General features: G+C 35.4%; 1 protein-coding gene across 12 annotated transcripts in view; it reads left to right on the top strand.

Moving 5' to 3' along the window:
* Phf21a (PHD finger protein 21A) overlaps positions 1–21,096 on the top strand; it is a 190,221-nt gene that overhangs the window by 5,850 nt on the left and 163,275 nt on the right. Inside the window, exon 2 of one of the 12 annotated variants that reach the window (XM_076847096.2) lies at positions 9,231–9,326. The exons of the other annotated variants lie outside the window; for them this stretch is intronic. The gene's annotated coding sequence lies outside the window, so the exon portion shown is untranslated. The remainder of the gene's footprint in view (positions 1–9,230; positions 9,327–21,096) is intronic. 12 annotated transcript variants of the gene reach the window in all.

The following is a 21,096-nucleotide window of genomic DNA, read 5'->3' as shown; positions in this document are numbered from 1 at the left end:
TTTTTGGTACTGGAGATTGAACTCAGGAGCACTCAACCACTGAGCCACATCCCTAGCCCTGTTTTGTATTTAAAGAGAGAGTCTCATTGAGTTTTTTAGCACCTTGCCTCTGCAAGGCCTCCTGAGCCGCTAGGATTACCTCGCCTGGCTCTGATAAGTATTTCTTAAAGAGTATATGTTTTCTTCTTTGGATGTTTGTGTGTATGTATAACCATACCTTTTTGTAGGCTTTCGTGTAATTCTTATTCATGCATTAAATTTTTGAATATTTGTCTTCTATGAGAATATTTTAAGAGACTTTAAGAATTATATTCCTAACCAGGTGCGGTAGTGTGTGTCTGTAATTCCAGTGACACAGGAGACTGAGACAGGAAGGTTTTAAGTTCAAGGCCAGCCTGAGTAACTTAGACCCTCAGCAACTTAGAGAGACCCTGTCTCAAAATAAAAAATAAAAAACAACAAATTGTAGCTCAATGATAAAGCTGGATTCAATCAATCCTCAGTACTATAAAAAGAAAAAATGAGAAGAAAAAAAAAGAAAGAAAAATAACATTCCTGTTTCCTGACTACCAATTAATTCTTCCACTGGAAGTGGTGGTGGTGAACTCTACCTTATAGTTCAGTCATTCTTGGGACTTTTCCAAAGCAACTTTCTTACACCAAATTCTTGTATGGCATTTTGAATACTCCTCCTCCACTTACCTTTTTCTAATACTGTGAAAATTAACCCCACTCCCCATATATATTTTTTTTAATAAAAAAGTGAGTCTCAATTGAAGGACATTCTTTCTTATATTTTGGAATCAGCTATAGAAATGTTTTCTGCTTTTTTTAAAGCATACAAGAAGGTGGGTATGGTGTTAGGTGCACCTTCAGTCCCAGCTTCTCAGGAGGCTGAGGTGGGACGATCACTTGAGCCCAGGAGTTTGAGGCCAGCTTGGGTATCATGGTAAGACCCTGTCTGAAAATAATACAAGACCAAAAAACAAAAACAAAAACAAAAACCCATACCCCAAAATAACAAACAACAACAAAGTGAACTAGTAATATGGAGATAGGAAGGGGATGAAGCCTAATAGGTTGATGATCTGGGCTTTATTTTGACTTGCTTTGTGGGCCTAAGGGAAAAAACATAACTTAAACACAGAAGCCAAAAAGATGGGTTTTGTTTTATTGTTTTGGCTGCATTGAGAATACAAACTGTCAGTACTTGAGGAGAAGGAGCAGCAGAAAGGAATTGATTTTCTTCTGCTGCAGATCCAAGTATTGTTAACCATGTGCATCTCCAAAGCGACATACTTACCAATCAAACAGTAGTTGGTTCTTTCACTCAATTAACAGAACCTTAAGCTGGTTTAAAAAAATTTTTTTTTTAACTTAAGTACCCAAAACTTCAGGGAAATGATAGTAATTTCTTGATAAAAGTGGGTGATAGTAACCATGGCAACTGGTTACTCTGGCCTTATGGACAGTATGTTGTATTGATGAAGCTTCAGATCCTTTAGTAGCCTGTCACTTTTATGGTGAAATGTAGTAGCATGTATTGCAGGTGATTTTTAGCTGGATTGTGTTAAATCTGTGTGCCAGCTTATCTTTCCTTGTTAGGAATTTCTTGGACTGTATTCCACAGCATGTTTGTGAAGGTGCTGTTGCCTGAAAATAACCCACCACCTGTGTTAGGCCTCCTGATGCAGATTGCACTTAGTTCTTTCCCAGCCTCCTTCCAGTGTTTTGCAGAAAATAGGGATATATGTAGGAACTGAGTATACATAAATTACACGTCAAACTTAGCTTGGGTTTGGACATGTTATTAATAGTTTAAAAATATCTTGTGTTTTCGGAAGAGGTCAGTGAATAAAAGAAAGGGCCTTTAGTTGGAATATTTTATTCTAACTGTTCTTTCCAGAAATACAAGTGTGTATGCTTGTAGAGAATAGGGTTGAGGAATGGAGGGCATGAATATCAAATAAGATCTAACAAAAGAGGATCTTTAGTATTTTTTGTTTTTATGGTGGTGGTATATAGATAGATCACTATAAGAATATATTTCCTTATGGGAAGTATTAGACTATGGAAAATGTTTGCTTATAAGAATTTTCTTCCAGAAAAATTATTTTAAACAACTCTTAAAAGGAAACCTGGTAAAATAATTTTGGGGAGAGAGGATAGAGAATATTGAAATGGATACAAAGTTTTAAAAAAGTTTCAAAAATTTATTTCCATAATAGTAAATCTCTTTGCTTTTAATGCTTATCCTATATAAGGTTTTTCTAATGTGGAAATGTTAATATTAATTGATACTTCTTCCAGTGTGCCAGAGAAACTGCCTAGAACAGAAAATAAATCAGATCTAAATTTGACTAAACCCTGATTGTAAGATCTAGTCAAATTGTGTTAGGTAGTTTTCAGACTTTCTTGAAACTTGCTGTTAGAATGAACTGGTTCTTACTACAAGTCCCAGGGTGCATTGCAGTTTTTGCTTAACTTCAGATTAGAGCATTGCATTCTGGGATCTGTAGTTGATTTGAGCAGCACCGGGAACCCTCCCTTCTTGTCTACTCCATTTTATACACAGCCTCCCAAGTCTCTTAAGAACTTTTTACTAAGTAAAGTTTGATTAATAATACTATGATTATTTTGCTTCTGAAATTCGAAAGTGAATCTTAAGAAGCATTCCAGTGCTGTTGTTTACCTTAGATGAGTTTATTGTGTTTTTTTAATCAGCTGCTATAAAATTTATATGTAAAATAACATTTACATAAGTTCAAAATGACTTAGCAATTGCAAGTAATTTTTATGTGTGTGGTGAAATAGGTCACTTTATGATTAATAGCCTCAGTGTTTGATAGTGTGGGCATTAGAAGCCTCTTATTGTCAGGCATGATTTGTCTCCCTCTCCTGTTTTTTTCCCCCCCCCCCCAAGGGGACAATTATTTAGTAAGTTGGATAGAAGGAGTTCAGAGTTGTGTGATTGTTCTCTATAAGTGTCAACATCTTGCCAGGCATGGTGGTTCGCACCTGTAATCCCAGCAGCTCAAGAGGCTGAGGCAGGAGGATTGCAAGTTCAACATCAGCCTCAGCAAAAGCAAGGTGCTAAGCAAGTCAGTGAGACCCTGTCTGTAAATAAAATACAAAATAGAGTTTGGGATGTGGTTCAGTGGTTGAATGATCCTGAGTTCAATCCCTGGTACCAAAAAACCCCAAATTCCTGAAAGTACTGAAAGTAAGTTTTTCAGTACAAATTTAAAAGATGTAGTCTGAAAGGTAGAAATGTGAGATTTCTTTAATAATTTATTCATGTTTTCATTTGTAAAGTTAAAAAAATTTCTTTTGAGTGTTCTCCTTTGGTAACTACCAGAGGGGTTAGTGTTAAAGTCTATGACAATGCTTAGTGTAGTGCTTGACACATAAGGACTCAGTATATCTTTTGAATTAACAGTAGCAGTAGTTATTATTTAAAATAACCTCCCCATTCTACATTATAATTTGATCAGAAGTCCAGACTGTTCTCACAACACCTAGAGATTTTTAACTTGTGGTAATGATGTGGCAATCCTTAGAAAATTTTGCTGTACACAAAATGTCTTTTTACCTCAGTTTCTCCTTAAGTGATAAATGCCCAAAGTCAGACAAGCCAATAGCATAATTTTGTGACCAGGATTCTATTCTGCCTGTCCATTGTTCATTGCCACTGTACCATGTTTCAGTTGACTTCAGAAAGTTCAAAAGATGTTTGTAACGTTTGTACTGGTAGAATATCCAAAGTAGCTGATTAAAGAAAACAAGATGCTATAAAAATGCCCCTTGGGTCACAGTATATAACCTGGAAAAAAATTCTGTTATGTTTTGAAGTATGTTATTGTAGTTCATGGTGTTACAGGATTGATATGTTAGAGGCCAGTGAATAACCCCAGAAAGAAAACGTAATTTCAAGTCTGGCTTGTACTTAAATTGTTAGCATAACCTATTTTTCTTGTTTTGGATACTGATTTCTTTTAGACTCTTGAACTTTTAGTATATATTTTATTTGTATGGCTGATTCCTTTTAGCTGTTTGAGATAGGAATGGGTTACCTAGGAATGCTGAAAAATGTAAGCATATGTTACAGTAGATGTTCCTTAATTTGAATGTAGGTATGTCGAGGAATAATCTTTCTCACCTGCTTGGCCAGTATCTATTCTATCTTTTTCCTTAGTGTGGAATTCTTGGAATATTATTGCTGATGGTGTCTACTATGTGTATTTAAAAAAAGTATGCCTTTAGTAGTATTTATTTAAGAAATCACTTTACGATAGTAATACTAACCTTTTTTCACCTCATAATTGTGATTTAAAATTTGTAAGTATGTATATTAGTCATTAATAGATTCTTTAGAAATGTCAAATATTTATGGAATTATTCCATAATTTAAATTGTTTAAATTCCATAAATTATAAACTTGTTTTATGCTAATTTATCTTTTCAAGACCTAATATTAAAATGAAATAAATTTAGTGGTTACAAAGAAGTTAAGTACCAAGGGCTAAATACAAGGAGAAAATGGTCTTTGATATTAATTGATCAGTACAGAAAATAACCAGGTTTGGATGAAGTATCCTTTTCTATATTTTGTTTTGTTGTTATATGTTCATGTTAATTCCTGAAGTACTTAAGTTGGAAATAAGAGGAGTGAAACTCGGCACTCATGAGTATTCACTAAGGAGCTCCCAATACACCTAAATTGTTGAGCACAGTTTTCTCTTTTTATGCAATGTCCCAGGCTAACATAAATCAAACAGTTGTGACTTATCAAAAACCTGGCTTTACGTCCAGTCCTATCACTCAAATGCACACTCTTAGAAAATTCAACCCTGCTGAGCTTTAGTTTCTTAGTGAGAAAGAAATAAGAGATTGTTTCACTATGCTTTTAAAAGAATTGTATGAGATAAAACTCATGAATGTGCTTTATAGAGTATACATGATTTTTTTCTTTTTTTTTTTGGTGGTGCTGGGGATGAAACCCTGGGCCTTGAGGATGCTCAGTAAGCACTTTACCACTGACTATACTCTCAACCTAACTTAATGACTAATGGCTGAATTTTAAAACAATTGTCTATGTCATGTTAATATTTATTAAAACCATAAAGTTTTTAATATATTTGAGTTGGAATCAAAATGAACCAAAAAATTAGCCCCCTGCCTCCAGTAGAGAAGTTCTTGACTTGTGTTTATAGCTTGTTTTTGACAATATACACTGATACATTTGTGTGTATATTATGATATAGGTTTTACAATATACTGATGTTTTGAAAGTTTTTTTTAATACATATTTTTTAGTTGTATGTGGTCACAATATCTTTTATTTGTTTATTTTTATGAGGTGCTGAGGATTGAACCCAGGGCCTCACACATGCGAGGCAAGTGCTCCACCACTGAGCCACAACCCCAGCCCTTGAAAGTTTTAATTGTGGACTTTTATGTAGAAAACCATTTATATGTGTTTATATAAGGCATATCTATTTATGCGTTTATATATATACATATTTATTGTTAGAAAAATGACAGAGATATATAGATCTTAAATGTTTGGCATGTTGTGAACTGTTTTGTACTTTAGGGTTATCTGATGTTAATGATATTAAAAATACTAATTTATCAGTGACTAGGTGCTAAGCCTTTTTTTTTCTTTCAGTGAACGTTATTTTTCTTTGTTCTTTTTTTTTCACTTTCCACACTTTTTATTGGTGCATTATAGTTGTACATAATGATGGGATTTGTTGTTACATATTTATACATAGTGCCAAGCCTTTTAAAAAAAATTTTATACATTTATTTTATTTATTTATTTTTATGTGGTGCTAAGGATCGAACCCAGAACCTCTCACATACTAGGCAAGTGCTCTACCACTGAGCCACAACACTAACCCAGTGCTAAGCCTTTTTATAACATAGGATCTCATTTAATTTTAATCCTCAGAGCAATATTCAGTGGATTTGTTATTATTACCCTACTTCCATTTTACAGGTGAGGAAATGGAACTTTCCCTGTGATCATGTAGGTAGCAAATGCTACAATCCTGCACCCTTTCTCTCAAGTGTCCATAATGCTAATTACCACAGAAACCTAGAAAATGAATTTCTAAAGAAGTTTTCAATTTACAGAAATGGCAAAAGCTACGATGTATCATTTTGGGACTGATGTTGATTTTGGTTAAGTTAGGTTGAATATTTTAGAAATAGTAAGCAACTGGAATGGAATAGAAACGAAGGCATTTATTTGGGGTAATGCCTGTTTTCTTCTTCATTGTGTACCCATTGCCACACACAGTTCCTAGAATGGAGTAGGTTTGTTGTCTGTTGCTTAAAGTGTGGAAGTTGGGCACTTATGATGATAAGTTATTTTGTAAGTTTTCTTAGTTTATAGTCACTGCTTTAATCAGTCCTTACACAATTGTCAGCACTTTAGAATGTCAGGAAAGTGGTCCTTTCTTCTAAAAACTATTATAAAAGCAGTGTTATCTGAGTTACATAAGTCATTCTAGCAATACAGATATGTATAAAGTAGAAAATTTAAGTTGTCTTATTTCCATCCTACTTTTAAGCTTTTCCTGGGCATTTGCATGTGTAATTCGCACACACAAGTTTTAAGATTAAATGTAATTATATCATAATACTATCTTAAAAGTTTACTTTTTTCAGGTGACTGTTTGAAAAAAAACTTGCTTTGTGTGAGTGGGGTGATTGAAGAGAAGTGGGAGGGGCTGGGGATGTGGCTCAAGTGGTAGTGCGCTCGCCTGACATGCGTGCGGCCCGGGTTCGATCCTCAGCACCACATACAAACAAAGATGTTGTGCCCGCCGATAACTAAAAAATAAATATTAAAATTCTCTCTCTCTACCTCTCTCTCTCTTAAAAAAAAAAGTCTGAAGAGAAGTGGGAAAGATTTGTACATTAAGGACATAAACCAAATGCCCTAGACTGATTATTACCAACGGGGCAAAGAGCATTTTAAGTTCTTTTTATTTTGTCTCATACCTTTAGATGTGGTCATTGTTATTATTGAAACTAAAAAATGCTAGCCAGTTCCATCCTGTAAAAGTAATTTAGGAGGCATCATTTTAGAATTTAATTCTTCTAGTTTGTTCTGTTAGCTGCTTAAGAACAGTTATGTTTTCAGGTGACTTTTTTTTTTTTTTCCCTAAAAGCTAGTAGTACCTTCTTTGTTGTTAAGACGGATTGATTCAGGGTTGGGAATGTATCTCAGTGGTAGAGTGCTTACCTGGCATGTGTGAGGCACTGGGTTCAGTCCTTAGTACCACATAAAAATAAATAAATAAAATAAAGGTATTTTAAAAAGCATTCATTCATAATTTGCAAAAATTATTCATTCATAATTTTTTTAAATTCAAATTTTTTTATGAATTTAAAAATTTAAATTTATAAATTTAAAACCAAGATAATATTAAATTCCTTGATATTTTAAAAAATATCTTGTTTATTATTTTTATGTGGTACAGAGGATCGAACCCAGTTCCTCACACATGCAAAGCAAGCACTCTACCACTGAGCTACAGCACCAGTTCTTGATATTTTAAATAATAGAAACTCAAACCTGGTCAACTTAATCAGCATGAAGAAACCCTGCCTAGGAATTAGTCCTGGTGCTCACAGCTTCATGAGTAGTATTGGCTGACCTCACCTCCACTACAGATTCTACTCAAATACTACCAAATGCTATATTAATAACCCAGTATTTTTTAAGGAAGTTTAAGAAAAAAGGTAAATTATTTGAGTAAAATGTTACTGTTAAATTTTAGACTGGCTTCGAGAATTTTAAATTTGTTGCTAAGTTTATTAATCATGATTCACTTTTGTAATATTTAAATTGAAAATTTTTATTAAATAGTTTATATAAGTTTTTCATTATAGTAGTTTTTTGGAAAGTCTTTCTAATCTTAGAATATACTTCTTGCATTTAAAATGCTTTATGCTTCTTTAGACTGAACATTTAGTGAAGTGCTAATGAAGCCTTTCTTTAAAATTCTAAGAATTGGGCTAGGCGTGGTGACACACACCTGTAAACTTCATATTTGAGGCTAGCTCTGAAACTTAGCAAGATCTGTCTCAAAATTTAAAAAAGGGCTAGGGTTTACAATAGTAGAGTGCAAGGACCTTAGCCTGTGCATGGCCCTGGGTTCAATATCCAGAATCAGGGTTTGGGATGAGGAGGAGAAATTCTAAGAACTGGATCTGATAGGGTATAGCGGTAGTAAGTTATGGTACAGTCCATGTTTTAACAAAGCAAGTTAAGAATATTTCTCATTTGTAGCATTCATAAATGTGCTTTTCATTTTGAGTGGCTCAGACCATGCCCTAGAGTGTGTTTTCTCCTTTCTTATAATAGTCTTCTGAATGTACAAAAGACTCAGGTAATGTCATAGATGGTGAAACTAAGGCAGAGAAAAGAACTTAAATTAATGGTAGAGTCTAATTTCACTATAATTTTAATTCCAGTATTTTTTTTCCCCTTTTGCTATTATGGGGGATTGGACCCAGGGGTGTTCTACCACTGAGCTATATTCCCAAGCATTTTTTGGAGGGTGGGTACTGGGAATTGAACTCAGGGGCACTCAACCACTGAGCCACACACCCTCAGTCCTGTTTTGTATTTCTTTGGAGACAGGGTCTCATTGAGTTGTTTAGCACCTCGCTTTTGCTGAGGCTGACTTTGAACTTTCGATCCTTCTGCTTCAGCCTCCCGAGCAGCTGCGATTACAGGCATGCACCACTGTATCCTGCCCCAACCATTTTTTAAAAAAATATTTTTATTATTTATTGATGGACCTTTATTTATTTATTTGTTTGTATGTGGTGCTGAGAATCAAACCCAGTGCCTCACACGTGCTAGGCAAGTATTCTATTATTGAGCCACAACCCCAGTCCCCCAACCATCTTTATTTTTCATTTTGTGACAGAATCTCACTAAATTGCCCCTGCTGGCCTTGTGATCCTCCTGAATAGCTGGGATCACAGGTGTGTACTACTGTGCCCAGTTAGTCTTGGTCATCTTGACCTGTAGTCATATTGACCTGTAGTCTCCAATCTCTCTAAAATTAGGACGCTAGTAAATGTGTAATGGTCTGAATTAGTATTTTGTGTAAATTATCAAACATAAAGGAAAATTGAAATTTTAAAAAGGATCAGATTTAAAAATACAAGTTGTGATAATTTCCTGTGACTCCTTTCCTCAGGCTGCACACACCCACTTGGAGACTGGTGCTCTAGATAGGCCATTCCTCCTGCAGAAGAGCCAGCCATGGAGACAGCTGGAGGACAGTTGGTAAAAGGTGTGGGGCTTTTAAATTGCAGTGATCTTTTGTGGTTTTTTAATTTTAAAGAAACAGCCTTTATTTCTGTAAAAGACTGAAAGATTGAGAGTGAAGGCCTTGAGAGAGGTGAGCTTAAAAGACAGAAATAAGCCTTATTTGTTTTCTTCAGAGTTGAAAGGGAAAGGCTGCCTACCCTGTGAGCTCCCACTCCCATAGAGATGGCAGTGCCTTTTCTGTTGTTGTTAGGCAGTTTATAGAACGCAGGATAGCTTGGTAAGCGTCTTCTCTGTGCCTGATATGACGTAACATTGTAGAGTATGCAGCATGCATGTTAAGTACAAGTGGTTGTATTTGGCTTGTTGCTGCAGCATTTTTTGAGGATGTCTTAAAAAGCAATTATCACTTGATAGGGTTGGATATGTGCAGATTATTGAAATCATCATTTCATGGAGACCAAACTTTGTAACTTGAATTATTCTATTTAGTATTTGCTTATTTTGTCCCCACCCCCAGTACCTCAGAACAGAATTCCTTTTCTAAAAAGAACAGATGCTGTTAACTTATCAGGACTTGATACTAAAAAGCCTGCAAAAATCTTTGTGCTGTTTATTTTTTAATTTAATCTATATGCAAAGCATATTGTAATTATTGCTGTTGGAGGTTTGTAAGTTGATGGTTCCTCCCCACTCTTTTTGTGCTCAGAGGAGATAGATTAGGTATGCCAAATTGACAACTTGGTATAAAGAAATAATGACCACTGAAATAAAACAGGAGTTCAAATAAAAAACAAACCAGCTACAAATGTAGAATTAAAATATCTTTTAGTAAAATGTTAGCATGCTGTACTTGGAACAGATGCCACATTAATTCAAAAGAGAGCCCAGAAAATGTGGCAACTTTACGATGTCAATGGAGGGAGCTGCAATAGTTCTTGTTTTCATTGTGTAGAGTCCCCAGTACTTCCAGGTCCAGTCCTATTCTGTATATTTATTTCCTGTGTGTATTACATGTTAATATACAAATATCAAGTCCATGATTAATATTTTTATTTGGATAATATTTAATTATGTATTTAACATTGTCTTACTAGTAGACTTTAGGGTAAGAAGCCCATTAACTTGTAATACAGCAGTAGTAATTTTTGTTTGAAATATGCATGTGAAGATGTTTAGAATTTGAGGAAAAAATGTACTTTTCCCCACACTCTTCAAGGCACATTGATGATAAAAAGCTAGTCTGAGAATTGAGTCTTTCAAAGAGGCCTAGTGCTTTTTAAATGTAGGATTTGGACAAGTTACAAAATTATGAGAATTTTGCATTTATTTTTTTCTCATTTAAATTTGTAGTTATCATTGGACATTTGTTATGGTTTTTAAGTAGCTTAGACTCATTCATTCCTTTTTTGTGTGTGTTGTGTGTGTGTGTGTGTGTGTGTTTTATGATGCTTGGGAAGAAGACTGGGTGATGGAAGGATAGTATACACAGTTGGATATTTCCAGAGTGACATTCATTTTATAGAAGATTGTATTGAGACATCTCTGGATTGCCTGTTTCCTACAGTGCATGGTTAGTGTGGGTCTGAGCGTGGAGAGAGGCGGGCTGAGGGCTTTTAACCAGATTTACAGAGTGCTACTTCCTGAGCAGTGCAATGATCTAATCGCTAGGGATGTATTCTCTGTGCCTGTAAAGAAGTCTGGTGTGCATACTTAGAAAAGCACTCCTAGTTTTCTCATAATTAATCCAAGTGTACAATTTAGTAATTTGGTGAAAGGTTAAAAGTTTTGTTTTTGTGTAATTCACATGAAGGAAGTTTTTTTCATGGCAGTAGTGTACAGTGCTTGAGTCTTGGTGCAGGAGCCAGTCTTCATGGATTCAAATCCTGGCTTTGTCATTTGTTTACTCTGTGACTGTAGCTTTTGTCCCTTCACCTTCTGTATCTGTTATTGTCTTCATCTGTAAAGTGTGAATAAATACAAGTTCCTGCCGGCTGTGGTTGTTCTAAGGAATAAATGGATTAATGTATAAACTAGTAGAAATAAGTACTGATTAAACGGAACTGATCTTTAGTTCTCTGCTCTTTTCTTCCCTTCTCAGGGATTAAGACAAATGTTCCACATTGGGAAAGGAATCTCAGCTTTGTGGTCTGACCCTCAAGTTGGAATTTCAGTCCATCCACTTTAATGTATGCACGTTAGAGTATTTAAGCTTCCTTCAATAAAGATGTGTCACGTGTATAAATGCATACCAGCCCCTGTGCTGGTCACTTGAACTTCAGTTCCTTTATCTGGGACACAGGGACACAGGGATGATAATACCAACCTCCCTATAGTTTATGTGAACATAAAATGAGGAACTCTTAGCTGGGCGTGGTGGCTCACACCTATAATCCCAGAGACCTGGGAGGCTGAGGCAGGAGGATGGCAAGTTCAGAATCAGTCTCTCAACAACTTAGTGGGACCTTGTCTCAATAAAAAAAATAGTTCAATAGTAAAGTGCCTCTAGGTCAATCCTAGTACCAAAAAAAAAAAAAAAAAAAAAAAAGGAACTCTTACAGACGATAAATAAGAACTGCTATTTATTATTGTTATAGTCCCATTAAAAGTTTATGGGAAAAGAATAAATATGGAACAATTTAGCTGGAATGTAGAGTTTTTTTTCCCCCTCTTCCTGAAATGCCATGATAAGAAAATGGCATGATGATAAAAGTGTATCTAAGGAGTTCTTATTTTTGAATACCTCTAGGAGAAACAGAAAATATATGGGAATATGTTAGTATTAACAGAGCCTTTCAAAAATATTTCAGGATGCTTTATTAAAACTTAGTGATATAAGCTTTTCTTTCTTTACATTCCTTCCCCTCAGCAACTGATGAGACCACTGACAAGATACTCTGTAGTTTATCATAGAAAACTTAGCACCACTTAGCATCAAGTCAGTAATAGACTAGATGTTAGAACTCAAAGTCCAAAATATTAATCAGCTGGTCAGTCCACTGGGTCTGACACATTGTGTATGTTAACCTTAACTTGTTTTGGGTGCAGTAACTAAAAGGAATAGTTGTATTGCCTGAGAGTTTGAAAGGGATATACATGCTTTCCAGTACTTATGGGCAGAGTTTGCTTTTTTGGGCATATTGTCTTTATGAAATCTCCTCTCATCTGATGTCTGATTTTTTCTTACAGTGATCGTTATTTTTTTCCTATATTTAATCTTCATAATACACACACACACACACACACACACACACACAAACACAAACACAAACATTCTTTTGGTACTGGGGATTGAACTCGGGCACTTTGCCACTGAGCTACGTGAGCTACATCCCCATCCCTTTGTTATTTTTATTTTTAATACAGGGTCTCACTATATTGCTGAGGCTGGCTTCAAACTTGCAATTCTCCTGATTCTTCCTCGCAAGTCACTGGGTTACAGATGTGCATTACCATGCCCAGCTCATGTGGAACCTAGAAATTGGGCCTGAGAACAAGATGATTATGAGAAAAGCCACAGTGAATTATTCTCAGAATTGAGGGTTATTATTTTTGGTTAGAGAATTGAGTTTTTAATATATCCGTTAGAATGTTTGTATGCCTCCCTCCACCCCTTGAAAGTAAAACCAGTAATTGACAGAAGGGAAAATATTAAGTGTAAACATTATTTTTTCATTTACTACTGATTTGGATTGGAAATTTTTTTGATGCATGATCTGTTTTTTTTTTTTCCTGTAGGAGTCAATAAATGTACAGTATTTGTAATAGCTTATCAGAATATCCTGAATATGGTATATGTTACCACTTGCAAGCATTTGATTAGAAGTCTGTTTCATGTAAATAAATATAGGTATTTGAAATAAACTACAGCCAGGCATGGTGGCACATGCCTGTATGGGAGACTGAGGCAGGAGTAGTACAAGTAACTAGTATCTTCCATTATCTTTTTGTTCTCATTTACCCAGCTATTCCATTTGATAAAGGCCTAGTAGGTGAATAACTTGATTTACTGTATTTTATTCTGTCTGTGTTCCTAACATTGTTTCAGCTTTGTGAATAGAAATTACAACACTTTTTTTGATAATGCTATACTTCAGATCAACGAGCATTTTAAAAATTAATTTTATAGTAGACTGTATAGTTTTCTTTTTTTAAAAAATATTTTAGTTGTAGTTGGATACAATATACCTTTATTTTTCTTTATTTTTCTGTGGTGCTGAGGATTGAACCTAGGACCTCACAGGTGCTAGGTGAGCGCTCTACTACTGAGCTACAACCCCAGCCCCTGTATAGTTTTCTTTCAGTTAAAAAACTTATAATGACTTAAGTAAAGTTTTGTAGTTCTAAAATTAGCATAATATGAATAATATTAAAGATTGTGTGTGTTCATGCATGTGCGTGTAGTACTAGAGATTGATCTCAGGCCTTATGCATGCTAGGCAAGTGCTCTACTACTGAAATATACCCTCAGCCCTGTACAACATTAAATTTTCTTTAGCTACATGCAGGATCTATAAAAGTTGCTTCGCTTGGTTGAATGAAATTTTGGAACTTTTAGAAGTCTATTTCATGTAAATAAATGAAGGTATTTGAAATAAATTACAGCCAGGCATGGTGGCACATGCCTGTACAGGAGACTGAGGCAGGAGTAGTACAAGTTCCAGACCAGCTTGGGAAATCTAGTGATGTAGCTCAGTGATGGAGCATCACTGGGTTTAGTCCCCAGTAATGCACATAGACACAGGCACACACACTCACACACATATACACCAAAACAAAACAAAGGAAAATAGAGTCTACCAGTTGGGGTTGATTTTAAGAATGACACAGTTTTGAAAATCAGTTTGTCCCTGCTGAGCAGTGCCACTTATGCTGGGTGTGCTCCTGCTCTGAGTGCACAGGTTCTGTCCAGTTGGCAGCCCCTCTGCTACTTTATAGGAAGGTGCTGCCATTGGCTGCCTAAACTCCCTCCGTTGCCTTTCTGCTTCCCTCTTGTCCACGCACTCTTGGCTATTCCTCCTGCCTGTACTCTGTCCTGTCTGCTGTTCATCATTCCCTCCAAAGCTATTACCATATTCTTTCTTTTTCTCTAAAAACAAAACTCCATTGTAATCGTTAGTTTTTAAGCAAAAGAGCTGTTCCCAACACTGCAAAGTTTTAGCAGTTTGCGTATCCCCTTATTTCTTCACGTTTGGGCACTCAGCCAGGATTTGGGTAATATAGCTCAAAATCACTTGCAAATTAACTAAATCTTTGTGAAACGTTTTATGTTGGACTAAGGGAGAAAGTAGAAAAAGACCTTTTACCCCAGAAGTTGGTGTATTTATTCTTAAAGATGATGAGAGAGAGGCAAATGGTCGGATTTGTTACTTAACTAAGATAAGCTCTAATTTATTAGATTGCCCTCTGTAGTCTTATGGACCTAATTGGAGAAGAAAATGGAAATTTTAATGTTGGTGATTTTGAAAATATTTTTATTATTAATGGAGAGGAATAGAATGTTTTCCTTTAGTTTTTAAAATACAAAATATGGCTATGATACCTTATTATCATGTATTAATCTTTTATATTTCATTAGTTGATAGTTGTAAAATAGTGGACCCTTTCTTTTACAGATTTGTCTTATTGCTTTTGAATTGTTACCTGAATTACTTGGTGAGAAAAGTAAAAATTGGCAATTAATTGTGCCTACATGTTAAGTTATTGGAAATGTATTATTTAAATTCAGTGACTTCTAAAATCTATACCAGGTCTTTTGTCCACTATTAAGTTATACACAGAGAAAAACATTTGAACAAGAACCTTAACTTCATAGGATTAATTTTTTTCTCTCTTTATTTTCTTTTTGAAGTATTGGGGATTGAACCCTGGGCTTTGTACATAAGCAAGGCAGTTCTCTTTTACTGAGCTACATTCCCAGACCTTTTTATTTTATTTTCAGACAAGGTCTCACTATGTTGTGCAAGCTGGTCTTGAACTTCCTGCTTTAGCCTCTTGAGTAGCTGGGATTACAGGTTTGCACCACTATGGCTGACTTAAAACTTCATTATGGAAATTTAAAGACACACAAAAGTAGAGTGAGTAATATAACAAAACCTATGTATTTATTACCTAACTTCAACACTTATCAGTATTTTGCCAGTCTTTATCTGTAGTGTATATAGCATTACCAAGATAGTAATTTTGTTTTCAAAACATGCATTGCAAATAGATGCACTGGTATACTCATGTTAACTCTTTTCATACATTGCAAATCTTCCTAGATGACTGGGAATCCCTTTTAGGATAATATTGTTTTATTTATCTTTTAACTTATTGAAGATATCTTAGCCATCACTGACTTAATGAAGAACCATATATGCAGGAAAGCTTTTTGTTTTTCTTATCCCTTCAGTTTTTAAAACTGCAATACTTTTGCTTTTGAATTTGCTGTTCTTACGAGTTACATTTTGTTTTGGTGAATTACTATATGTCAACTTTAAGTTGTAAATCACTAAATCTTGTTCTGTGCTTGTGCATATTCTGTTTCTATTTAACTTGAATGTGTGTATTATGGAATATATATTGTAATTTATAGTTTGTGGAGGAGGGAATTTTGACTATCTACTAACTTTAAACTTGGTAACAGTGATGAGAAACTTTAGTCATTTGCTCCCTTGTTTTGCTTCTCTTTGGAGCAGCAAGATATGCATGTGCCTGCAGCTGGGGGCCTGTTCATTACTACAAGGTGATGGTAGCCTTATTTCTGAATTTCTTTGGTTTTTATTAGTTTAAATTAGACCCACAGGGGTAATTATTCCACCCCAATGCATGAGGAAGCCTAGTCAGTGGAAGTTGTGTGTATAAAACCCTGTATAGTGCATTGAAAATGTATCTTTAATGTTATGATGTTGTTCAGCATATGTAGTTTAGTGCAGGAGTGTACTTATTTAACAGGACCTTTAATAAGCTCCCTCTACACCAAAGATATATTTTTTAAAATTATACTTAAGAAGACTTTGTAGTATTCCCCAGTAGAGTTCATCTAGAGCAGTGAAACCTTTCTAAAATAAAACTTATTCCTTTAACCGGTATTCATTTAAGTGGGTTTCTCTGTACTTGGTTTCCATGGAAATAGCGAATCGCTAACGTTATTTATAAGGTGGAAGTAAAATAGGGTGCCTAATGGGACCCCATGCTGCTCTGATGAAGAGACTTAGGAAAAAAAATCCACGCTCATGGGATTTTTTTTTTTTTTTTTTATACAAGGTTAATGGAAGCCCTGATTTTAGTCTTCTATAACAGAACATATTTTTGGTTTTAGGCTAGCATTAATATCAAGCAAACAACTTCTTTTTGAGGTTTGTATTGCTTTCACTTTCAAGTTTTAGGACCACTTACTTCTCAGGGTGATTGAGGCTTTATGCTTCAAACTTCTGTTTCTTTGTGGTTTAAAAGTTAAAATTTCCATCATATTGTAACTGTTTCAATTTCTCATTGACATTTCAAAGTAGAGATAAAAAGATAAATGTTCATTAATGATAGCAGTGATGATAAAGAACCAACATGTTGGACTACATAGACTTCTTCAAAAAATGTAAATCGCATGGAACCATTTTTAGTTTCTAGGCCTTAAGTCAAGGTTCTTTATTTGTGTTGCTAAACCTGTGTAGCTGGAGAGAAAAGATTCTAATTTTCTTTGGGGATGGAAACAGGGAAAATTTTAATTTCTCTTTCCTTTTAAAAAGGTGGATTGTTGCCAAAGCCATTTTAACTAAAATAAACGTTCATTCTTTCAGTCTTTGAAATGTGGATTTGGGATAAACCTTGGCTTTCCTTCACTTTTTTGGTAAGGCCTACTCTTAGTTTTCTAGGCCTACAGTAAAACCTTGCATTTCTAAAGCCCTTCAAGTGAACAAGTGTCATTCCCTTTGTGTTTGGGTGTGTGTATCTGTCTGTCTTTCTCGCCAATTTTCCATAGCCTGAAAGGTACCTGCTCATTTTCGAGCCTGGTAAGTACAGCAGTTCTAACCTGAGAGGGGAGGCAGGAAGGATGGAACACAACAAGGTGCTCTAATTTTTGTTTATTTAGTTTTGTTTGTCCTCAGCAGCTTATATTTGTTATCCTCCGTTATCCATTTGTCTGGAAGTACTCTGTGATTTTTCTTGTCTATCACTGCAGCAGGATATTTCTTCTGTGTTTAAAAGCAAAGATTGTAGTGTACTTAAAGCTCCATCAGGGGAGGAGGTTTTGTTTTATGCGTGTTTCTTTGGATAAACTTCTGACTGTAGTTGGGTTTATTGTGCTTTAGTTTTTAAAAATTTGGCTGTTCTAATCTTCCCTGAATTTATTTTTGCATGAGGTATTTAATCTCCCACAATTCACTGATTTCTTCTCTGCATGTTGATGCTATTTAATAAAATTTTCTTATTTTTTTTAGCTTATTTTTTTCTTGTATATTTTCTTAATCTCGTGTTTACCAGTGACCTTCCTAAATGACTTATTTGAATTATCTTTGTGCTCTGGAGACATAGGAATTTGGGATTATTATCCCATTTCTGAGAGAACAATTCCCAGTAGTTGCAGTTAGTGCAATAGAAAGGGTTTTCACAGATGCAGTACTGGGCATTCATCTTCCTCCTTGGTACTTATGCTTTATGCCCAAAACTCCCATTAGTGTTAATAGGAGGCACTTGCTTAGATCTCTATACACCAAGATAAGCCCAAACTCTTTTATAATGCCTTGTAGATACTGAGTTGTTTTTTTTTTTGTTGTTGATGGCAAGAATTTTGGTGTTGAGGTTAACTGACTATTAAAATAGAATTTGAGTTGTCTTGGGATATGGAATGATTTATTAAGTCTGATATGTAATTAAGAAGTTTTCATTATGATTAAATTCAAAACATTTACAGTTTTGTGAGCTGTAGAAGTTTGTGAATGGGGATTTTTGTACTTTAGCATGATGAAGCAAGATTTCTTCCTTCCGTTTACTTCTGCTACTCCTCAACTACAGAAGAAATGATTTTGATGGTTTTTGTATGTGTTGTAAGAGGACTTGGTAACTTTTTTTTTTTTTTTTTTAAACTTAATAAGTTTTCCCACCATTACTCTGTCAGCTTGTGTGGCTTATATTTTGTGTACTGTTTTAGGTTCTGCAGTCACTGGTCAAGTATTAGATAATCACTGTTTACTATACCTGCCTGGGAATTGTAGATTTTTATTACTTTCATTTATTTATATATAGTCTAATGGGAGGATTTCTAGATTGAGAGCAGTAAACGTGGCTGAGCTTTGTCTCTCATTATCTTTGTAGATTTTGGCTAGTCATCTAGACTTCTTGGAATTTTGTTCCTCTGTGAAATGAAGGTGTGGATCTTGTACTCTGAAGTGTCCCTTCTAGTTTTAGGCTGTATAAGGTCCCTCTCTTGAAGGTACTAAAGGAAGTTGTGTATTATAAGGCACTGGTTCCTAATCCTGGCTCCCCATCAGAATCTTCTAGGGGAGTTAAACAACAATAGCAACAACATCAAAACCCCCAAATATTTGAGCTCCAAATTAGATATACTGAATTCAAAATCTTTAAGGGTAGGAGCTGTGAATCTGTATTTTTGAAGTTTACTTGTCATTTTGATTTAGGATAGAGAAATACTTGTAGGAGGCATTATCTCTACTCAAGTGAGCCTGTGGGGGAGATAAATCATATAGGTTAGAATATGAGGCATTGTGTAGTTAAATTCTAAAATGAATGAGAAAGATATATTTGCTGGGAGTTTTAAGAAAGGGAGAAATGGAGAATAAGTATGGTTAGTGAAGATCTTTTTCAATTAGTGAATCTTAATCAGGACTATAATGTCCAGGTCAGATTTGGATAGTTAGAAGTTAAAAGGATATTCTTGTTAGGAGAAAGGGTGTAAAATTTTGGAGAAGAGAAACTTTTTTTTTCCCTCTAGTACTGGGGATTAAACCTAGGACATGTTAGGCAAGTGCTCTATCACTGAGCTCCATCCCCAAAGCTTTTTATTATTTTTATTATGAGACAGGGTCTTACTGAGTTGCCTAGGCAGGCCTCAAAACTGCAATCTGAGGAGAACAATTTTGATTACAATGTTAGTCTTTATTCTACTTTGGCAACTGCCGTAGATTTCCTAAACATTTGAGAGAGTGAGGCACAAAGTTATTTGGAGGAAGAGAGAGTATTCTGGCTAGAAAGAAAAGCAAATCGAAGGAGAGTCCTGAGCAGGGAACTTGACCTGGAATGTCTGAAGTATAGAGGAGAAGCCATTGCTGCCAGAGCAGATTTAACATGGGGAGATGGGAATGTTGAGAGTGCAGAAGCCAAATCACTTAGTTCCTGTGGCCATAAAGGGCTTCATCTTTCTCTGAGTATGATGGGGAAGTACTGGAGGATTTAGAGCTGAGTAACAAGATCTTTCTTGGACTTTGAAAAGATTGCTCTAGATGCTGTGAAATAGGCTTTATAAAAGCTGGATTGTTAAGGTAGAAGCAGGCAGGCCAGTTGGGAGGCCATGGTCTTAATCTAGGATAAAGATCATGGTGAGTTGGACCAAAGAGATGGTAGTGGAGTTGTCACAAGAGGTCAAAGTAGGTATGTTTTGAAGGTAGAGGCAACATGGTTAGCTGTTGGACTGGATATGGGGATGTGGAAACAAAAGGAATCCATGGTGACCTTAATATTCTTTGCCTGAAAGATTAGAGTTACCATTTATTGAGTATGAGAATGAGCCTGAGGAGGTAATAGATAAGTGGTTTAGTTTTGGATTTTTGGAGCTTGAGGATACATCTTTAGCAAATGTTGAGTGAGGCATTGTGTATGGGAGATTGGAATTCAGGAGTATGATCTGGACTGTAGATAAAAATATGGGACTTGCCACTGTAGCTGGAGACTGGGTGAAGTCACTTAAGAGGAAGAGATCCAAGAACTGAGCCCTAGGGCAATGAGGAGGAACCAGCAAAAGAAAACTGAGGATGAGCGGAGAGATTAGGAAGAAAATTAGATGGTGTCCTGGGAGTCAGAAGAAGAAAAGGTTTTAAAAAGGGAAGAATGATCAAATTGGTCAAATAATACTTGAAATAAGAACTGAGACTTTCCTTAGTAGATAAGGCAACAGGGCAGTCATTGGTGATCTTGACAAGAGTGGAGGGAAGCAAAGATCTAGTGGAATGGGTTCAATAGAGAGCCGGAAGAGAGGAATTAAAGTATGGTCAACTCAGTATTAGGATGAAATGATGATTCAGTAATGACAAGGCAAAAATTGGTGTTTCATGAAAGTAAAGGGAGAAGTACTAGAGGGATGCTTATGGGAGGGCAAGAGGGATGGGGACAGAGGGATGGTTGTGAGGTTGGGCCTAAAGGATTCAGCCTCATTAAATGTGGGATTTTACTTTTTCTTCTAATCACTTACCTGCATTTAAATTTATTTCAAACTTACTATATTTTCTGTTGGAAGTTGGGTAGGGTAGGTAAAAAGAAGTTAAGCCTATTGAATATGAAGCTTAGTTATTGGACTACTGTCAGCTTGGCATAGTGGGGAAGGAAAAGAGATTGAATCTTCTGGGTAAGGTGACATTTTAAAGTGCCTTTGAATGACAATTATCTGTGCTATTCTAGTCCCTTATCAAAATTTATGATTGAGCACAGGCTATAAACTTAATCGTTTGAAATTTGTAGTGGGGTGAATTAAATTTTAGCCTAATTTAAAACATGATCTAGTGTTAAACTTTTTTTCTGCAAAATTTGTTTATTGCAAAGGTTTTAGATACTTTATAAAAGATACTTGGGAAGTGGTTTTTAAT

Source organism: Callospermophilus lateralis, chromosome 2 (assembly GCF_048772815.1).
Source record: "Callospermophilus lateralis isolate mCalLat2 chromosome 2, mCalLat2.hap1, whole genome shotgun sequence".
Taxonomy (NCBI): Eukaryota; Metazoa; Chordata; class Mammalia; order Rodentia; family Sciuridae; genus Callospermophilus; species Callospermophilus lateralis.
This window is presented reverse-complemented; position numbering and strand designations above follow the sequence as displayed.